The sequence below is a fragment of the Mesocricetus auratus genome, unplaced genomic scaffold, assembly GCF_017639785.1.
Source record: "Mesocricetus auratus isolate SY011 unplaced genomic scaffold, BCM_Maur_2.0 Super-Scaffold_100676, whole genome shotgun sequence".
Lineage (NCBI taxonomy): Eukaryota > Metazoa > Chordata > Mammalia > Rodentia > Cricetidae > Mesocricetus > Mesocricetus auratus.
The window spans coordinates 156500333-156523235 of NW_024429266.1; positions in this window are offsets into that span (position 1 = coordinate 156500333).

Genomic DNA, 22903 nt, shown 5'->3' on the forward strand with positions numbered 1-22903 from the left:
ATGTGTGATGTTTTGCTGTGAAGATATGATCAGTCCACTCAACAGACCCCTCCCCTACTTACATTCTCAACCTTGGCTGGGGGACTGTTCAGGGACAATTTCCCTGCAGCTGCAAAAGACACTACAACCAGGATTGTCAGAGACAAGACTTCTGCTTCAGGGGGCCATTCTCCAGTCACAGATTGCTTCAGTGCTAAAACATTCACTCATTCACTCAGGGCATGACAAGCCTCTGTGCTCCTTTTATTGGCCTATTGAAAACAAATGGCCACACCTGATTTTGAGCACTGACTGTTTTGCCCTGAGGACCACATTGCCCCAGAGAGGCATGTTTGAGCATATAAACCATGAGGGCAAGCTGGGCATTGGTGGTGCACGCCTTTAATCCCAGCACTCGGGAGGCAGAGGCAGGTGGATCTCTGTGAGTTCGAGGCCAGCCTGGTCTACAGAGCGAGTTCCAGGACAGCCTCCAAAGCCATAGAGAAACCCTGTCTCAAAAAACCAAAAAAAAAAAAAAAAACCATGAGGGCAGACTGCAAAGTATGTCATCTTGGATTTTCATGTCAGCCTCAGTTGCTTCTCCTGCCAAATTAGAGTATGGGAGTACCTCAAGAGGCCCCAGTGTGCAGATGAGATGAGCTGTCAGGTGAGAAGTCCTGAGAACAGTCTAAGCATCAACATGCAAGAGTCATTTACCACCTGACACCAGCTAGGTAGCTGCCCTAACCCCATCATATAGCTGGGGAAAAGGAGTCTTACGAGTGAGTGAGTGCCACAGCAGTTCATATTTCTTTAAAGTCAAGAAGGATGGACTTGTGTCAGTCTACAATAAGAAAATTGTCAAAAAAAAGTCAGATTCTCACCATGAGCTGTAGGAACTGCAAGAGCTCACCTGGACCATTAGAGTGGTGCTTTTCCAGATGCTGGCGATCTCCTACAGCAGGCCATATATTCAACTCAGAGCTCCAACCATACAGTTGCCACACAGTCAGTATTGGCTTATATTGTGACTTGTATGTATTTCTCCATTGTACTGAGGTTTGGCAGTGGGAGCCACTAGAATGTAAGCATGTGATTTGCACAAAGCAAGCAGTCATTTTCAGAGCAAATGTGCATGGGCTGGCTCAGTGTTTTGACAGTCCACTCTGCCATGGATACTCCTTAGAAAGAACTACTGCTTTAGTTCAAATCTGGAATGACAGCAAGAGGAGTAGAGTTATAGCCACCCTCCAGACAGGAAGGGTGATAGCCCATTACAGAACCCCTCCTGAATCACAGCCTCCTTGTAACATCTAAAGAGAAGATCTTTGTGGAAGTCTCTGACAGTTTGCTTTATACCCATCTAAAACCTGGTCAAGGATGATCGATATGTGTATGTGTGTGTATTGGGTTGAAACAAGGTGTACTTTTCTTGAAGCTGGTGATCAAAAAGCTTGAGGACTGAGCTAGGGATGTAACTTAGCTGGTAGATTGATTGCTTACCATGGACAAAGCCCTGAGTTTTATCTCTAGAACTGTATAAAATGGTACATGCCTTTAAGATGAGTGTGGCAGATGTGGAGGTAGGAGGATCAGGAGTTCAAGTTGATCTTTGTCTACAAAGCAAGTTTGAGATAAGTCTGGGCTACATGAGACCCTGCTGAAAAGAAAACTGAAAATCACTTTTAATGGTTGTCACAGTCACATTGGGTTGTTATAAGAGAATGTTAAAGATTGAGTGACATCCATGTCTTATAGCTCTGGAGGCTGAAAGTCTAAGACCATGATGGTAGCACATGACTGGTGGGAGTCTCTTCTGGGTAGTAAATGGTCAACTTCTTGTTATAGCCTCAGGGTAGAGAGGAAGGGGGCTGTAGTCTGTACACCCTTCTATAAGGGCATTAATCCTATTCATGTGGGCTCCATCATCAGTTCTCATTAAGTCCTCAGTGGCCTACTGACCCCATGATACTATCATCCTAGGGATTGGGCTTCAAAATATGGACTTGAGAAATACATCCATGTAGTCCTTAGCAATGAGCATTCAGGAACTTGGTTCTTTAAAGTATTAGTTTAGCCTGCATGACGAACATTAGATGGTTCTTTGGATTCCCCAATGATCTATGCTAGCTTGAAATACTTCAGCTTTAATTTTTATGAGTTTTGTTGAACAGGTTCAGAGTCCTCCTATTCCTTGAGGCTTAGACAAGTGCTTTCTGAATGATGGTATATGGAGATTCTGTAATAGTGTAATGGCCATAGACAACATCGTAAGACAAGGTATCATGACTACTTGCAGAAGAAACATTAACAGTTGGGCATATGTCCCTTCCACATGGTTTATTCTTTCTGTTTTATTTATGTAAACAAATATCAGGTTCAAGTGTAGACTAGAAATATGGGGAATTCATTGAAAACCCTGCTGGCTTGTTATCTGACATGAAAGATAATAACTATACCACATTTCACACCCAAAAGTTGGAATTTGAATGGTTAGTACTTTTGCTCTAGAAAATACTTCTGCTTTTAGGGTTTCAGTTTTGGGATGGATGTTCAATCATGCTCAGTCACATCCCAGTGATTTCTTCCTGAATTCAGGGCAGGCAGCAGGCATTTGGAATGAATTCAACTCACAATGACAGAGGCTCCACTATTCGTTCTAAAGAGATTCTGATGTCTTTCACCAACAATAAAAGTGGAACGGCAATATTTCCCTGAAGTGATGAGTGCAGCGTTCAAGGCTCTGAACAAATCACTAGAATCTTTGGCTTGAGAAAACTGTGGAAAACAAGTGGAGTCATTGGGGTAATGAAGAAATGTGATCGTTAAATCCCATCGCTCATCTTTAAAGTTCATTTAGGCATCCTTTTCCTTAACAGCACTGTGGAAAAGCACAAATTCAAAACCACTCCACATTCCTTTGAACAGCTGTCTGTAAGGAATTAAAATCAATTGCTATGATTTAATAACACTTGTGTGTCTTACTGCTTCTTTAAAACTACATCAAGAACCAGAGACATGTAGCTACTTTATACTTTGTAAATAGTGGACTGGTAGATCACCATGGTGCCTTTAAAATGTCCTCATCATTTCCAGTACTGATAAGTGCTCCTCCACTATCCCTTATAAAATATATTTTCCATCCTACTTCATGGGTTTTCAGAGCTCAACACATAAGCTGTTTTGAGGTGCTCAATGATAAAACAGGTCATTAGCTCTTCTGTCCCTTTGGATCATGTACTGAGAAACTGTATTGTGCTACCCGATTGTGAAGCAGAGCACCTGCAGATTCACGTACATGCTGCTTTCTACTCCCCAGTGGATGCCTCCTGCAAGAGAAATGGCTGCCAGTGTCACCGTAATGAGAAGTTGCTCGGCTTCTTCTCTGAGTGTGCCACCACCTCCGCTTGCTTTGCTATGAGAATGCAACTCAGTGGGCTTCTGGGGGTTTTCTGCCATCGTCTACAGCAGCCATCAGTTCTGTAGGGAACTATTTTGGATTTCTCAACCCGAGAAAATATGATCAGGCTCACCGTCACAAGTTTCTGAAAATTTTGTTTTATTCTTTGACAGTTTCATACATGTACGTACTGAGTTGGGGCATTTTCACACACACCCTCTCTCATCTCCCTTGTCTTCCTCTACCACTCTTCTCATAAATCTCTCTTATCTTGATCTGCCTCATTTTTTAACTAATAGATACCCATGAGGGTTGGAGTCTCAAGAGTCCCTCCCCTATGTATGATAAAATGGTGATGAGGTCAGTCTTGTGCAAATGTTGTGCAGGCAACCACAGGTGCAGTGAGTTCATAACTGTAAAGCTATGCCATCTCTAGAAGACGCTTTCTCAGCATTTCTCCCAACTTCTGGAACTTACATTCTTTCCATTTCCTCTTTAATGTTTGCTGAGATTTGGAGGATTAGAGAGGTGTGGTGTAGATGCTCTATTTAGACCTGTGTGCTCCTGAGACACTTACTCTCTACACGTTGACCAGTGTTAACCACTGCCCACTGCAAAAAGAAGTTTCTTTTGATAGAGGCTGGGTGCCATACTAATGCTTCATGGGTATAAAGCATTTAGAAGGCAGTTTGACAATATGTCAGTTTGGCAAAACAGTAGTAGTAGGTTCTCCTTTAGGGCCTATGACCTCCCCTGCCACAGTTTTTTAACCAGGCTTATAGTACCAAGCATGAGTTTCCTTCTGAGAAGTGGGTCTCAAGTTCATTCAGAAAAGGGATTTGGTTACCATCCATAACAGTCGTGCCAGTACTACACTGGTAGGCATATTTTGTCAGACTCCTGGGTTGTACAGCAGGGCAAGATTTTTCTCCTCCACAAGTGTGGCCAACACCTTCAAACACTATGAAAACTTTCCATCAGGAAGAAACTTCTAGCTCAGAGCCATCTAGATTCTCAATGCTTGCAACTTAAATGTTTACTGTGTACAGTAATAGGGTATAATATTCTCGTTCTGATTGGCAGCCATGAACATTGGCAATAGTCCCAGTTATAATTTGAAAAATAAAAAAGTACATTATTATGTTATTATATTGAGACATCATGAAACCACTGGGCATTGGAAATGTAGCTTGTACATGTTCACCATTGCACTGCTTAGATGTGTGTGCTGCTGAAGAAACTGGAGTAGTTTCCTTACATGTTGTCCTTTCATAAGCAGATTCAGATTCTGTGTTTACTTTTCGTGTAGTAACTAGTGAAAAACAAGTAATTTTTCCACCACCAAACTAAACTTGAACAATTCCCAGCTATTTGTTCATTTTACCAAACTGGTAGTCTACTACAGCAGAGTAACCTCAATGACGTGAATTCAATAAACATAAACAAATGTTATCAAATTACTTTAGCTGAGATTAACTACAGGCAGATATCTATTTGGGAAAGCCTGCCTCAATGAAGCTATTAAATAGGGTAAAACCATGGCTTTATCTATAAAGTGGAGTCATTGTTTAGTATTCTCATTTACATTTTCATTTTCCTAACTCAGATATCCTTTAGAAAGATATCCAGGGAACAGTTATACAGCTCCACACTGATATTGTTGTAATCATTACTATTATTTTGAGACAGGGTCTCCTAATCAATGGCTTTGAGTGTTTAATAGATGCACTACATGCTATCACCTGTACAGAGGCAATTCTGTAAAAGGAAAGAGTCATAACGGATGAACATTGCATGCCCTGTGCTGAAGAAAAGCAAATGTACTGTTTTTAGGGGGAGAAATAAAGCAGTGTTGACAAATACACTGTAGAAAGCCCTCCGGTGCCTTTGACTGGAATGGGTGCTCTGTCGTGGGGCCTCTTGGGTGTTCTTGTGTCAACCATTTACTCTTTACACTTTTCAAGATTTTCAAGATCTCCTATCAGGATTTGAATGGTACATTGTGAAATCACAAAATATTAAGAGCTAGCTCTGCCTTTTATGACCTTGGCAAAGCCACTGGATGTCACTGAGCACCAGTTTCTCTATGGCTAATTGTTTTTCAGTGCTGGGGATTCAACCAGGGTCTCAAAAAGTCTACCATACTCCACCACTGACTCCCAGCTGATTAAAATGGTATTAGTGATACCCACTCAAGGAGTCACAGGGAGGATTAAGTGAGACAATGCATGCACACTGTCTAGGAGATCTGGGAAATTGTCAGCCATTTGGAATTAAGCATTAGCAGTTTCTCCTTTACACAAAGAACAGACAGGAGATGTAAGGAGAAAAAGAGTGAGACACAGCGACGCTCATAAATAAGGTAAATGTAGTTTGAACCCAAAATAACCAGAAATAGAAAGTAATAAAAGCAGCGTCAACTCTGGGCCTGCTGGCTCTGCATCTGAAATAAACAGTGGGCCCCAAGAACAAGCGAGCTTCTGTCATTAATAAAGGCCACATGAGATGCCTAGGAGAGAGGTAGCTGGAGGCTGCTCACTTCTTCAAGGAAGGGACAGTGTGGCTGGGGAAGCACATCCATCCACCACTCTCCTTTTCAACTACAAGCTACAGACTTATCCCACATGGCTCCATCTTGCATCTCCAGTGTTGTTCCAAGGATAGAGAAGAAACCTCAAACCCACTTCCCCACTGTGTGCCAAAATCACCAGTTTTGTGACTGCCAAAGATACAAGGACTTTTCCCGACCATCAATCAAGTAGTTTTGCATTGAACATTTGCTGGCTGTCCTCTAAGATGAGTTAGTCCTGACACTATATATGTGGAAATGGGGACATGGTGTCAGATACACAGATTTGGGTCCCATTGAGAAGCCAGGAAATGCCCTGAGGTCATTTCACCTGTGCTTTTAACCAAGCATTCTTAGTTGGCATTCCCACTCCTTCCTTGAGTTTTCCATATCCTTAAGTGATTAACTGAATGTAAGGAAACATGCCTACCAGTTTCTTATAAAGGGGAGAGACAAAGATATAACCAGGAGAGGGATGTGGGTAGGGATGAGAGGCATCTATGCTCTGTCTGGGAACCTCATACCCCACCATCTCATTACGTCTATCTCCCTGAAAGTTTTTTGAACCCTGTTTTTATTTTTATGGTGACTCCATTGCAAACTAGGTGAGGAAGCCTATTCAAACATGCGTGTTCAAAATTTTCTTGGTTTCTCTGTGCAACTTTCTTCTCAACGGGGCATGGGGCAGGATCCATCTGAAATCTGGAATGGCCTACTAGCCAACAAAGATAGGTCAGCCTTGCAGGCCAGAGACTGAAATACACAGACAAACAAGAGCAGAAAATTATAAAAACACCTATAATTACATCACAGTTGTGCTCATGAATTAGTTTTATTTCCTCTTTTCAGTACTTTGTGCTGAATGTACACTTTGCATTCCCTGAGGAAGGGAGGAGAACCTCAACGATTTATAGTATCATATCCCTGTGGAGCAAGAGCCTCAATATGACATTATGAGCGTTTGGGGCCCAGCTGCTGAATGTAGGCAAATAGGAGATGGAGCTGAGTGACAGGAAAAAGGGGAAAGAAGGGAGAGAAACAACAAAAACCAACACAACAATTAAGATAGTGACTTAATTTTTACATCAAACTTATTCCTGAAGGAATTTAGTTTTTACAAGAGAATGACAATGACTTTCAAATAAATGTTTTGATATTTAAAGACAAAAGTGAATGAAACCTATTAACATGAAAGATTGAGGCTCACAGACTCAGGAGAGAAGAAATAATGATGACAAAGAAAGTGATTAACTATGGCAGCAGATTTAATTAACTATTTGGAGGTATCTGTTAATATTGTGTTTATATAAAAACAAGAAGGGAAGAGGGAAGCTTGGATCCTAACAATCAGATGGTTTGGGATGCAGTTCAGTTGGTTGAGTGCTCACCGAGTGTGAAGGAGACCTCGTGTTTGCTCCCTAGTACCACATAAAACAGGCAATCCCTGCGCTTGAGTGTAGGTGAATTTTTCTGTCCTGCTAGCCAGCTCCCCAATAACAACACAGAGACTTATTAAAGCTCAGCCGATAGCTTAGGCTTGTGTCTACCTGGCTTTTATAACTTAAATCAACCCATTTCTATTAATTAACCTTCTTTTATGCAGCTAAGTTATCTTTACTTTGCAAAGCCCATGCTGTTTGCTCTGTGTCCCTGGTGTCTCTTAGCAACTCCACCCTTCTTCTTTCCAGAATTTTCTCTGCCCTGAAAATTCTGCCTACCTATTGGTTGTACAGGTTTTTATTAAAACAATCTGAGTGGCGCATATTCACAGTGTACAAAAATATTATCCCACAACACTTGGGAGGTAGAGGAAGGAGCCCTGCATTCAAGGTCACTCTTGACAATAGAGTGAGTTCAAGGCCAATTTGGGCTACATGAGGACCCTATCTCAAAAAGCCAAATGAGACCATAGAAATGATTAAAAATATTGGACATGATGAAAGAATTAAAAGTACATATGGAGAAAATTTAATGTTGTCACTAAGTAAAGGGTATCAATATGCCATATATATTTGTTTTCTATTGTTATATATCAAATGATACCACCTGTGCCCCCACTTGGGGAGGTAATGGCCTGGGAGAGATCCATTACAACCCTCTCAGACACTTGCAGAATTCATGGTCTTGTAATTGTGTGAACCAAACCCCCAGAATTCGTGCTAGTTCTCAGTCACATGGCTCAAAGCTCCCACAGGTTCCTCCATGGGTACTTTACTACATGAATGACCACTCCAGGTGAGAAGAAGCTCCTATACTCAATCTTCATTTGAGGCGCTCCTGAGATTACATGATACCCAATCAGGATGATTTCCCTTTTGATTTAGCTTAAAGTCAACTGTTTAGAGATTGTGAGAGACATCTGTGAAATGTCTTCACCTCTCCCATACAATGTCATTGAATTCCTGGATGATGCAGCCATGTCCTGCTCAGTATCCTGGGGTCTTAGGGGCCATCACATCTGCCACAGTATGCCCTCTGACTCATAGTGGTTCATACCCCTCCCAAACACAGTATTCATTCACCCTTCCCACAACTCTTCCCATAATAAAGTCAGCTTATAGGCCAACAATAGAACATATGTATGCATACATGCATATCTGGATGTGTGTATATACATACATGCTGAAAAGATGAAATAAATAAAAAACAACAAAAGATAAGATTTCAGAAATAGTAAACATAGTTATCGCAAATATAAGGAAATTAACTTAGTTTTTCAAAAGATCTTGATTTCTAAATGGGTAAACATAAAAATCAGCCACCCTTTCTCTAAAAGAACAAATTAAAACCAAATGCACAACAATAAAATAAGGAAATGGAAAAAAGTGTACCATTAAATGGTAACTTCCAAACACTCAGGTTTTATCTAATGACATATAAAACCATATCTTTAGTACAAAACTTTACTGGTTTACAGGACAGTATTCAAGGATTCATTCCAAAAGATGCTACAGTCATCAAGTCATACATGCCACCACAGACATTCATATATGTACACTTATGCATGAAGACAGCCTGAGACTAGAAACTTAATACAACTCTTTTAAAATGGATAGAAAAAGATAGCAAAAACTTTAAATGAGAGATTGGAGAGAGGGTTTGGCTGTTAGGGTGATCACTGCTCTTGCACGGGACTGGAGTTCCATTCCCAGTACCCATGTCATCAGGCAGCTTGAGGGGATCCAATGCCCTCTTCTGACCTCCACATGTAACCACATGTGAACACAACACAGAGACACAAACACACACACACATACACATAAATCCAGTTTAAAGATCAATCTTTTAAGTCAACAGACTCTTTGCAAAGCCTAATTAATCATTCTGATTTGATATTAATATACTGAAACATATACCTACCTAGACATTCTTTTTATTTTTAAGCACAAGGGATGCCACTACCAGAATTAATCATATCCAACAAACTACCAACAACTTTCAGAGCTTCAGTACCACACTGTCTGACCAAACTAGGAACCAAGAATTCAAAGGCAGCTTCAAAACTCAATATTTTTTAGAACTTTGGACTATGTAGATATAAACATGGCACAAGTCAAGGAGGAAGCTACCTATCAGAATTATAACATATTTACATGAAAAGTGGCATCACAAAACAAGTGGAATGTAGCCAAAACATGTTTGAATGCGAATTCCCAATAGCAAGAAGTAAACTAAAATGTGTTAATATTTTAAATTAAGACTTCGACAAAGATTTTAGAGAAAATGGATGCAAAATAGTAAAAGAAATACCACCGAGAAAGAAGTAAAATAAAAAAGCAAGTCTACACCGAGGAGGGTGAGTACATCTGGGAACTGGTTCTCTGAAAAACAGATTTAAAAAAATCAAAACCGAAACCCAGACAGGTGAAGCTTGAAGACAATATTAGCAATAGATATGCAATGTAGTTGTCGGAATGCGTTAATCTGATAGAATAATGAACAGAGCAAGGAGACAAAGGGAAACGTCACCACGAGGGAGTCTCCCAGGGAAGTTTCCTTTGCTTTCAGGAAGGGTCACAGCACAGGACCCCGTGCTTTTCTATCTGGGTGTTGACCAAAGATGTGATGCTTAGCACTGTGTCAGCCAAGGTGGATCATAATGAGCCAGAGACACCAACAATGACATTGCTGAGCACCTGAGAAATAAACTGTAGGAGAGCGGTCGTACTTTCTGGGCCTGGTAAGATTTTGTGAAAATATCTGTTGACTCCCAAAAGACTGAAGTTTTGTCAGACCTCACAGCAAAGCAAATAATACTGTTTGAAGTGATTTAAGACCATGTACTTAACCTGTGGTCCTCCTGTGTATTCATCCGGTTTCCATTCAACCTGCCTTTAAGAGAAGGCATGGTGGCAGGAGTGTGAGGCCGTGGGCACAGTTCATCCACAGCTGAGACGATGCTGGTGCTCAGCTCACTTCTTCCTTATCTTTTCTTTTTTGATTTTTAATGCTTTATTTACTTATTCTTCATGCTTTACTTTTTAATTTGATTGCCTAGTGGACCTAAATTTCATCACAGTGTCATTGGAGGCTAACATAACCATCATGTCTTCCATTTTCCAATTATGTTACTAGGCAGTCTAAGTATAAAAAATAAGTTTATGATAATACTCATTAATTTTCAGGAACAATTTCAGCAAAATCAGTACCCTACAGAAATTTCCTTTAACATGAAACTATGTCAGTGACCCACTTTGATGGGCTGCATAGTCTTGGGTAGTAGTTACATTCTTTTGTTTGCTAAAATGTATCTATTTTTATTTTATGCACGTGAGTGTTTTGCCATCATGTTATCCATGTGCACCATGTACATGTCTGGTTCCCATGAAGGTCAGAAGGAGCACCAGATCTCCCAGAACTGGGGCTATAGGCGCTTGTGAACTGTCACATGGATGCTGGGAACTGAACCAGGTCCTCTGCAGGAGCAGTAAATGTTCCTAACAGTAGAAACAACTTTCTGCAGTTTCCTATTTCTTGCTAGATTAACTTCCTTGTTTGTCATCAGGGAGCCTGGGATCGGAGTCAGAGTCATATAATGATATTTTTTTGCCATACATTAAGACAAGACTTCAGAGCTCCCGGGGTTATGACAGTCCTCTCAAGGTGATACCTCCTGCTTGTTGGGCCTCCTGTCTCTCTCCCTGTACCCTTTCTCCCCACTCCATCTCTCTTACCCTCTGGGAACACAACTCCATGGCTCCCTCAGGTCTCTGACCTTTGGATCAGGCAGGAGGAAGCAGGCAAACATCCCTGTCCCCAGACAGAACAGGAATCACACACAGATGTTCTTTTAGAACAGAACAAAACTGCAATTGAGCCACAGTCAGAACTCTGAGGTTTGATTGTTCAGTCTTAGACTTGTTCTGAAGAGAAAGAAATCACTGAAGGGCCTTTCAGTGCCTTTCTGGGTGGCTCCTACATGTGGCAATTAGAGGTTTTTACTATGAAATTCTGCCATCAACTGAGAAAGGGATCTCGGTGGAGCTGGAGACAGCCTGGTTAATGTGTGCAGTGTAAATCACTTTGAATTTCTCACAGGAAGCTAAAATGTACATTAAATACCAAGTCTAGTGGTAAGGGAAGGAAATAGGAACCGAATCATACACACAGCACTTAGATGTCTTATGAGGCAGGTTCTGGGCACAGAAGCCACAGCCAGAGCTGAAGAAGGAAAACCATGCTGCTGAGGGGCTGTGCCATGTTCTGTGGTGGCCTCAGAGGATGCAATGAAGCAAACTGCTACCTGGAGTTCAAGCTGGGACGCTGGACCTGCCCGTGATGGAACTTCCTAGTTGCTCCAGAATGATCCAGAATTATCTAGCCTCTGTTCACCCCTTTTTCATGATGACATTAATGGCTCCCTCAACTCCACATACTTGGCCTCATGCCTTTTGCCATGGGATTTGAAGCAGTTCCTACCAACTTGATTTTTCATGTGGTCATGTGATTGAATTTGGCCAATAGGATGTTTATGTTTGGCTAAAAATGCTTGCATTCTTTCCTCTGGTTGTGACGATATGCCCTGACTGGGCTGCTCTGAGGAGCGTAGAGCAGAGACAAGTATTCCAGAGTGTCAGCCAAAGACAGCCTAGATCAGCCACCAGCCAATGCTAAGCTGGACCAGCAAGAATGCCCACCCTGAAACCACTCACTAGTACCCAAATGCCTAACAAATGCTGAATGCAATAAGCAAATCTCCTGAGCTTCACAGAGAATGCCATAGAGTTTTTTTGTTATTGTTGTGGGCAACCAACTCAATATGCTTCCCAGCACCTCCCTGAAACTCACACACGAAGCTCAATGCAGTGATGCAGTTGTGTGCATTTGCATTAGCAGTACAGATGCTAGAAGTAGAGAGGAAGTTGAGAGACAGGAGAATTGTGGAAAAGTAAATATGCAATTCAATGGCAGAAACAAAAGAGAGTCTGTAGAGAGAAGCCTTTTCCTTGCCAGCCGCTTTGGTTTTTCCCCACCAGCCGCCTGGGCTCTGCTGTGTTGTAGTCCCCAAATAACACACAAGACGCTGTATTAATTATGAAGCTGTTGGCCTTGCTTGTTTCTTACTGGCTAGCTCTGACTTAAGTATTTATCCCATTTAAGTATTTCTCTTACCGGAGGGACATCTTACTTCTCTAGTGGGCTACATGATGACTCCCTGTGTTTCTCCTACCCAGAGTCCTCCTGGACTCCTAGTCCCACCTATCTTGCTTCCTATTGGCCAACAGTGCTTTATTGACATATACACAGGACTTCCCCATCAAGAGGCTTTGCCTCAAAACAAGGGTGGGCAGAAGAGACCAGACTCCTGAAATATCTGCTTCTGACCTCCAAATATGTGATGTGGCATGTGCACATTTACACACACACACACACACACACACACACACACACATTTTTAAAAGTTATAGCTGGCATTTTTGTGGTTTTTGATGTGAAGACTGTCTCAACCATCAGACTTCTAAGTTCACGAGTTTAGAAGATGTGTTCTGTACCCTAAGGTGGATGATTACAGGGTGCTAGATACACGATGCTAAAGACTGTGGCACTGATGTTTACTGAATAAAGATAATGTGTATCAGGTGCACTCTTCTGTGAGTGGTGACAGCAGCACTCTGTTGCACTGCTGGGGCAAGCCTTCAAGTGCCAGGAACTGCTTCCTTTATAAACACCTACAGGATCAAAGGAGTTCTCTCTTGCAGAGGTTACCGATATCCATGATGGACCATGCAGCCACTGGGGCTCTGGAGCACAGGATTTCCATGGTACCGTTTCTGTCTGGAGTGCTCCCTGGGGTGGGTCCTGAACTAGACTCTATGACCAGCTACTTCTGTGCTTCTCTCCTTCCCCAGCACTAACCCATTCCCTCACCTTCTTTATGATTCTACTGAGATCTTGACCTCAGTAAATCACTTTCATAAGATTTCCCCATTCAGATTCTGCTCCTAGCCCACCCCAGCCATGAACAGGAATTCAATTTGAACATTTCTTGTTCGGCCGAGAAAGAAAACAACTAATTTAGAACCTGAAATAATATCCGCTGTGATAAATCTTTGGATAGAGGCAAATAAGAACTCAGGTTTCTCAAAGGGCCCATACATTCACAGGTACCTAATAATTTGGGGGTTGTTAGAATCTCACTGGTTATTAATACTAAGTCTTTCAAATATAGAATTTTTAGTGAGTAAATAAAATGTACAAGCATATGTCAGTGTTTCATTTCTTCACAGGAAATATTTGTTCACATAATTGTACCACTGTACAACCAGATATTTCTCAGCAGAACCTGCCAGGTGGAGAGCAGTTTCTGTGTGACTATACAGATTTTCCTATGGTCCCCCTGTAAGCTGCTGTATACAGAAGATAATTAAGGAAGAGATGACAGGACCCTGGAAAATGCCACAATGTGAGGGTAAAAGAACATTGAGGCCTGGGGGTCAGCAAAGTACTTTCCTCTCAAACATGAGGACTCAAGTCCATCCTCAGAACCCACATTTTAAAAAGCTTGGTGTGGTGACCTGGACTCAATCACCGGGGATCCCTGGCCAGCTAACCTATCCAAGTCAGCAAACAAGGCAGATGACGCGGCACTAGGGGTTAGTTTTGGATTCCTATATCTACCCACCCCCACCCACCCCCCACACTAACAGAGAGAGAGAGAGAGAGAGAGAGAGAGAGAGAGAGAGAGAGAGAGAGAGAGAGAGAGAGAGAGAGAGAGAGAGAGAGAATCAACACAGTGTGGCATACAATGCAATCCTAAGGAGCAAAATAACCCTACCCACCCACACAGCCAGCACAGAAAAGTGCAGGAAATCAAGCAAAGATGCTGTGCTGGCTAGTTTTATGTCAACTCGACATGTTAGCGTCATCAGAGATGAGGGAACCTCAGTTGAGAAATTGCCTTCCTAAGATCCTGTTGTGGGGCATTTTCTTAATTAGTGATTGTTGGGGGAGGAGAGGGGGAAGGGAGGGGAAACGGAAGCAGTGGGAGCCCAAGCAGAACTGAGACTTCTACAACTACCATGTGGTAAGGAGGCCATAACCTGCTTCAGGTTCAAGGTGGCAGTGGGACTCCTGAATGACCTGGCAGTTTCTTGCCTTCAAGCCAGGGAGCAGAGACACAACGGGAAATCAAATGTCCATCCTTCCCCTGGCCTGTGCTCAGATGTGAAGGAGGTCAGTGGTGGAACCTGGTCATCTACCTCTCCTGGTGGTTAAGAATAGCACATGCGCCGGTTGTGGTGGCGCACGCCGGTAGGATTTGCTGAAGGAGGCAGAGGCAGTAGGGTCAAGAATAGCACCTGCCCCCTATTCTCCTTCTGGAACAGAACCAGAGATCAGAGCCTTAACTAAGAACCAGGGTCTCAAAATTCAATGTCTGTACTTCAGTGAAGAAAAAAATACTTTTCATGAAGAGAAGCTCTCAGAGTGAATGAAAGGGTAGTAAACAGACCAAGGTCAAGATGACAGCAGTATTAGAATTATCTGGCAGATGTTTCATTTATTTAGAGATAGGGTCTCATGTATCCTAGGCTGGCCTCAAACTCATTGTATAGTAAAAACAACCCTGAGCTTCTGGCCTCCTTCCTCTGCCTCACAAGCGCTGGGATTAGTGGTGAGCACCACCATGCTGGGTTTTGTATAGGGCTGGGCCTGGCACCCATGGCTAGATAAGCATCTGGTGGAGCCACACCCCCAGCATCTTCTCAGATGTCTAAAGCACTATTATAAAGAAACTGTCACCGAGTTTGCAGCTGCAAAACTCACTTATATAGGAAAGCCCAGTGATCAAATCCTCTGGAGCTGGAATTACAGGTGGATATGAGCTGCCAGATGTGGGCGCTGGGGATCAAGACCTGGTTTCCTCCACCAGAATGATACAGACTCTTCATGTATTATCTCTCTATCTCTCCAGTCTCCCAAATGGAAATCTGAGACGTGAAAAGGCACAGAAATTAAAATAAAAAGTAAACACAGATGAACAACAAATTTGATGGTGTGCAGAAAATTCCTTACAGACTGGTAGGCAGAACAAAAGTAATCTCACATTCTGAGCAACACAGAGAAAACAGCAGCAACAACCTAAAGAAAACCATCCACAGATCCTCAAATGAACCCTGGGATCATAGCAAATGGTCTCATGTGTGGATTAACAGAAATGAGGGGAGAGAAAATGTAGAGATGGAAAAACAATGGGAAGGTAGAACAGTTGAAAACTTAACAAGTTTTCCAAGTGTCATATATTCCTCAAGAGTGAAGAAGCTAGATCAAACCCAAGCTGTTCAGAACAGAGCTTCGTGGACTCTGGGCCACAGAGTCACCAGCCCACCAGGCATTGTAGGAGTCAAGTGACTGTAATAGCAATGAAAGGAATGATTGGATATAGTGCTGGGAGCCATAATAGCATGCTATTATGACTTCAGCTAGGCCAGGACAAGTCAGAATAAACCCCAGGCATGTGGAAGACACCCAGTGCCCACTAGTTTTGTGCAGTTTTGATTGTGTAAAAAATGTTTAGATTGGCAAGCTCTTCTTGTATTTCAAAACTAACATATGAGTAAACTGACCAAAACTTGGGATTTTAAAGCAGAAATCTTGAGAAGTGTACAAACAATAGCAAGGCAATAAAGATCATGTAGCCTTTTTTTTTTAATTTTACATTTATTGGGTTTCTGAGAATCAGTGGATCACCTGGGAGGTCTGATCATACACCCTGAAGTCCTCAGAAGGCAAATGTAATGTGCTGTATGGACAGTTTGAGTGTGGTCAAAATCATGAATCAAAGGCTGGATGGAACTAGAAGATCCATAAGTTGAGGAAAGAGGATTTAAGACTTGTAATTTAATCAATCTAACTTTTAAACAAAGTGTCTGAAAGATATACTTAGTTTCTAAAATTCAGACCCCAAAAATGTAAAATTGTTGCCAGGCAGTGATGGCACACGCCTTTAATCCTAACACTCAGGAGCAGAGGCAGGAAGATCTCTGAGTTTGAGGCCAGCCTGGTCTACAGAGTGGGCTCCAGTATAGCCAACACACACACACACACACACACACACACACACACACACACACACACACACACACACACAGATGTAAAATTGCTAACATTGACACAGAGCACACAAACACATGCTATGCCCATTTCTGATGGGAAATTGTTGCAGGGTTTCTCGAATTCCATTTCTGTCATTTCTCCAAGTTCTGTCAAGTGCCACTGGGTAGCTCTGAGCATGTCTGGATCTTCCCTGCCATGAGTAGAAGGTTTGTCTTTATTGAATATGTTTTGTCCTGCAGCTGCCATATTGTCAGGGGAGAGCAGATGTTAGGCAAACATTTGTTTGAATTAAACTTAATTAGCTATGTTTTCCACCCTTATTTTTAAATGGCATATTCTGGGAAGTGATCCTAAAGTGGTTTGGCTTCAGAGGATGAAAAAGCTCAGGAAAAGCTAGAATTTACCAGTCCTATTTGCAACCTGAGATGACGGCACACTGAACAGGATCTGAGCCCCTCCAGCTCTGGGTGGCAGTTCCGGAAGAAAAGGCAATGGCTCCAAACACATCATTTTGTATTCTCTGGGCAAAGTTCTGCTCTGTTGCCTCCAGCCAGTAAGTTCCAGAGGGGCTGGATTGGCCTTATATCCTGCCTCATCTCCAACAGCAGGTTTTACCCTCACTAGACACCCCAGCCAACATCCATGGTTAACGACATCCAGTGAAAGACAAAATGGGAAACTTCTACAAGCTAGAGAATTTCAGAATCACATAGAAGACTGCAGAAATAAAACAGCCTCAAAATTATTACCAGCAACTGTGCAACAGCATAGGAAAAAGTTTCAGATAATGAAGAGATTTAAATGCATATTTATAAAATAAACAAACTCAAGGCCAGTAATTAATTGTTCCATTTAAAGACTGACATGGATGTGCATTTTGAGACAGCAAAATGGAAAGTGAGTGGGCTTTTTAGTCATCACTTGTGTAGTCCAGCTTAAAAACAAAGTGAAATGGTTCGTATTTGCCTGTTTTTATTTTCTAGAATTTAATGTTTATCCTAAAATGGAAAACTAGCATTTGTTTCTATTATAACAAAATGCTTGCAAATTAATCCAAGACCTTAAAGAGGGCAATGTACAAATGAATACATGTCTTTTAAAGTTTAGTGCAGTCATCTAATACACTCTTTCCTAGCACTCTTCATTTTGGTGACATCAGTTTATTACACAGTAATCCCCAATTAACACAGCGAATTAGTAAATACCATCAGGGCAGAGCTTCTCACCTTCAGAATGAATGTCTGGGCTGTGCTCATCTTTGCGGTAGGGCTGTACCCACCAGAAGCAAAGAGCCCCCCATAGTTTAATATCCCAGAGAGAATAAAACTGGTCTCAGTTGAGAACCAGTAATCTAAACATGAAGAAAAAAATCCACCTGTTTCTAACGCTCTTGATTTTAGTTTATACTCTTATTAATCCCCCCCAATATATCCACATGGACAAAACTTCACACAAGATAGCACTTTTTGCTTTCCAGTATATGTTTACTTTATCATTTTTAAGTTACTCTTTACATAAAATATTGATTATTCAATTTACCATAGTACTATATTGATAGTTTCCAATTTTTATATCTTAGAGACAATATTGTGATAAAAGGATTTCATTTGGCAAGAAATTTTTTGGTGACCATTTTACTTCCTTAAGAATTTTGTAAGGGGAGAAAGAGTCCATTGTGATGGTGTCTTTATATTTTTCTCATTTGCATGTTCAGCCAGGACCTGCCAGAGGGAGGTTGTTTTAAAACTGAGAACCTTTCTCCATAAAGTATCAACTTAATGACACCTCCTGAAATCCTCCATTCTTTCCCCTAGGCAACCTCCACTTCCATGTCAAAGGACACGTTTGATCATGCCTTTAAAATAACTTTCCAGTTTCTGTTTTTTTCTACTCCTGGATGCTCACAGTCCTGTCCCATCATCTCCATGCTCTGTGAGCTTCGCTCCTAATCCCTTTAATTTCTTTCTGTTGTGTGCTTTGTTTTATGTCACAATCCAGCTTTTTCTTTTGGAGTTGGGTTTCAAAAGAAGCCATAGCCCATATTCCTTAACCTTGACTTGACTGACATTTGAAGGTGGAAAGCTTTGCTGGTGCTGGGAGCCTTCCTGTATGTTGTGTAATTCGGACCTTTGCCCTTTTGTGATTCACTGATTAGTTGTTCCCTGCTAATGCTTTCCCTGGGTGTCAGTTACTTTGCTTAGCTGCCGCCTCCTCCTCCTCCTCCTCCTCCTCCTCCTCCTCCTCCTCCTCCTCCTTTCTTCTCTTTGTATGTTAGTCTTTGGTCACCTTCTTCTTAGCTAAGATTAACATTTTTGTCAAGTGCTAGAGCATAAAACTCTTCAAAAGCTCCTTTAGAACTAGAGCTGTATGCTGTCTAATTAGATATAGGCCTGCTCAACAGGAGGGAAATCATGCCTGGTACTGGAAACTTCCCAACAGCTTGGACTAGAGAGGTCATAGATTTTAGAGTAGACTCTGCTATTGTCATTCTGCCAAACCAGTATAATTCCTAAGTACTTACCCTTATACCCACAGATACGTGTAGCTCTCACCCTTCATCAAAGAAACTTCTCTTTGCAACAGATGGAGACCAGCACAGAAAGCATCAACTGGTCAAAATGCAGAGAACGGCCTATCTTGGAAGCCAATCGTGGGAAGCACCATGCCAGCTGACATCTACAACACAACTCCTGCATCCAAGACTTGAGGAATATCACAGAAGAGGGAGGAGAAATGACAAGAGCCAGAGGACCAGGAAATGTGCTGTGAGATTGAATCTTCCAGAAATGAGAGGGAATCTTCACCCATGATATTTCAACAATATGACTGCCTAAACAAGACCTGAGGAAGTGTAACACTAACAGACACACTAATATGGAAGGGGAAGATCTCATGGGGCCACACCCCTAGACAAAGAACTACAGGCAACTAAAGGATCCTTAAACTGGGAGAAATAAAATAGTCCTCCCCAGAGGTGAGTCTCTTAATTGGTTATCCAATAATGTGGGGTTAGTCTTGAAATCATGTACATATAAGTAACATTAAACCAACACAAGCAGATTGTATTTATATATTTAGGTAAGCACACTGTGGTGATTTGAAAGAAAATGGCTCTCAAAGGGAGAGGCACTATTAGGAGGTGTGGCCTTGTTGGAGGAAGTCTGTCACTGTAACAACTGGCTTTGAGGTCTCATATATGCTCAAGCCACATAGTGCCTCAGTTCACTTCCTGTTGCCTTTGGATCAAGATGTGGAATTCTCCAGTACCATGTCTGTGTGCATGCCACCATGCGCCCAGCCACTATGCTCCCTGCCATGATAATAGACTACACCTGGAAACTATAAGCTAACAGACTGATTAAATATTTTCCTTTATAAGAGTGCTGTGGTTGGGGCTGGGGAGATGGCTCAGTGGTTAAGAGCACTGGCTGCTCAGCCGGGCGGTGGTGGCGCACGCCTTTAATCCCAGCAGAGGCAGGCGGATCTCTGGGAGTTCGAGGCCAGGCTGGGCTGGGCTGACAGCCTCCAAAACAATAGAGAAACCCTGTCTCGTAAAACCAAAAAAAAAAAAAAAAAAAAAAAAAAAAGAGCACTGGCTGCTCTTCCAGAGGATCCAGGTTCAATTCTCTGCACTCAGTTCCAAATTGTCTATAACTCCAGTTCCAGGGCATCTGACACCTTCATACAAATACATACAAGCAAAACACAAATGCACATAAAATAAGAATAAATCATTAAAAAAGAGTGCCATGGTTATGGTGTCTCTTCACAGCAATAGGAACCATAACTAAGACATACATATATGCACATAAATCTACCTACATATATATATATGTATATCAATATATATCAATAAAGTTTTTGATTTCCAGAGGGGTTTAGGAGGGGCAAAGGAGGGATTGGAGGGAGGAAAGGGAAGGGAATAATTATGTAATTATATTTTAAAAGTTTTCTTATAAATACTGAATTGCATGTGTATTGGTAAGGACTTGTCTGCTATGTGGGTGCTTCACTTTCCATTAAGCATACACACCATGCTGTTTCTTTATTCTCATGCATGATGAGCACTGTTTTACCTTCTCTTTGTTCTGACACATGTGCAAAACATTTTGACCCTGTAGCTGAGATTAGCTGTCCACTTCTCTGAGAGTGAGAACCTATGCACTCCACCTCCCTTCTTGGGCTATGTGCTGTGAATGGGAATTTTATTCTTCTCATCACTCTCTATGCTTTCTGTCTTAGGTGGCCATGGTATTTTTAGTGTTTGAGAAAGGCACTTGAAGTCACTTCCTTAGATTTCTGCATTTTGCAGGCCTGGGAGGTGTCATCCATACTGTGATTTATACAACCTGCCCAGTTGTATTTGCTGATTTTTCAGCCTTCAAATTTTGTTTCCCTAAGTGTGCAATACACGAAAGATGGCACATTCCTCTTCAATCTTCATGACCACAGATGTCACAGGCATAGGGTCCTTATAGGTATGAAGCAGAGCAGTGGCTTTGTACTCTGCAGAAGTTCCAGTCCTGAGCACCCACGTTCTCACATGTTCCTGCCCATGTTACTAACATCCCTAAAATACACTTGTCTTAGTACTGGAGAAATGGTTCAGTGGTTAAGAGTGCTGTCAGTTCTTTCAGAGGAAATAGGTTTGATTTCCAGCACTCCAATGGTAGCTCACAATCACCTGTAGCTCCAGCTACAAGGGATTTGATGCCCTCATTTGGTTTTTGCAGGCAACAGTCATGCATGCATGCATAGATATACATGTAGGTAAAACATGAGTTCAAATAAAATAAATAAAAAATATGCAACTTTCTAACCTGTAAGAATGATGTATTCAAAAGCACTTAAGAGGATTAATTAAGGTAACACAGTAAGGGGCCTGACACGAAGTAGCACTTGATCAATGTGGCTCCTCTGAAATAAATATAATGCATCTAATAACCATGAGATTTAAATGAGCTGTGACCTACAATATACAGCCATCAGCCACATGTGGCGATTAATTACCATATTTAATGATTTAGTCCCCTTGAAATGTGAATGTAGCCTGAGTATTCTTGCATGAGGGTGTGGACACACATGCCATGGCACACTTATGGAGGTCAGAAGACATATGTGGGTGTTAGTCCTCTCTCTACCTTATTTGAGACAGGGTCTCTTTTCCACTTTGTAAGATAGGCACGGTGGCCCGAAAGCCTGCCGAGTTCTTCCTGTCTCTCACATTTCCTATAGACACATTGGGATTTCAGATATGTAGACTACTGTTCTTTCGTGGGTCCTTGGGAACCAAACTCAGTCATCAGGCCTGTGTGGCAAGTGCTTTAGGCACTGAGATATCTTCTGGCCCTAACAATTCAGTTCATTGTCATTAGTCACATGGCTAATGGATAGTACCAGGATTTGCCACTGTCAACATCACAGAACATTTTGTTAGACAACAGAAGTGCTCAACAGAGACACATACGATCCCAAATTCTATCGGCCCAGTACTGTGCAAGTCAAATGCTAACAGTGCAGTCTAACTGCATTTTGTCACAATTTCTAAGAGAACCTTTGCAGCAATGTTGGGTGTGGTACAAACACCAAGTCATTTGCTCCTTGCTTTATTGTTCTATAAGCCCCATGACTCAGTCCTGCAAACAGTTTTCAAGGATGATTTCATGGATGAAACCTGTCTTAGTTAGGGTTTCTGTTGTTGTGAAAAGACACCATGACAAAGGGCAACTCTTATAAAGAAAACATTTCATTGGGGCTGGCTTACAATTCAGAGGTTTAGTCCATTACTGTCATGGTGGGGAGCAAGGCAGCATGCAGGCAGACATGGTGCTGGAGAGGAAGCTGAGTGAGAGCTCTACATCTTGATCCACAGACAACAGGAAGTGAACTGTCCCTCACACTGGGCATAGCTTGAGCATATGAGACCTCAAAGTCCACCCCCACAGTAACAAGGTTCCTCCAACAAGGTCATGCCTACTCCAACAAAATCATACCTCCTATTGGTGCCATTTCCCACAGGTCAAGCATTCAAACACATGAGTCTATGGGGGGAAGGGGAGGACTTACCTATGGAAACCACCACACACTTCCTGGGGAGTTTAGTACAGGTACCTACAATTTGATGCTGTTCCAACATACATCTAAGGATAAACTCACGACCAACAATGTGCAGGCAGATCTATTGTGATGGAAAGACAAATTAACACAACTAGATAGGTTTCCATTGGCAAGTGTAGCCTTTTGTAGACTAGTTAGTTCTCATAGGGTTGGAAACAGGAAAAGCTTATTCCCTATTTTTTCCTTTCTATTTCACTTCTGATGCCTATATCTGCCTTTTCCATTTTGAGAACAGTAATATACCACTTTAAAAAAATCTAGAGCAGAGATTGACATGCCTTTTC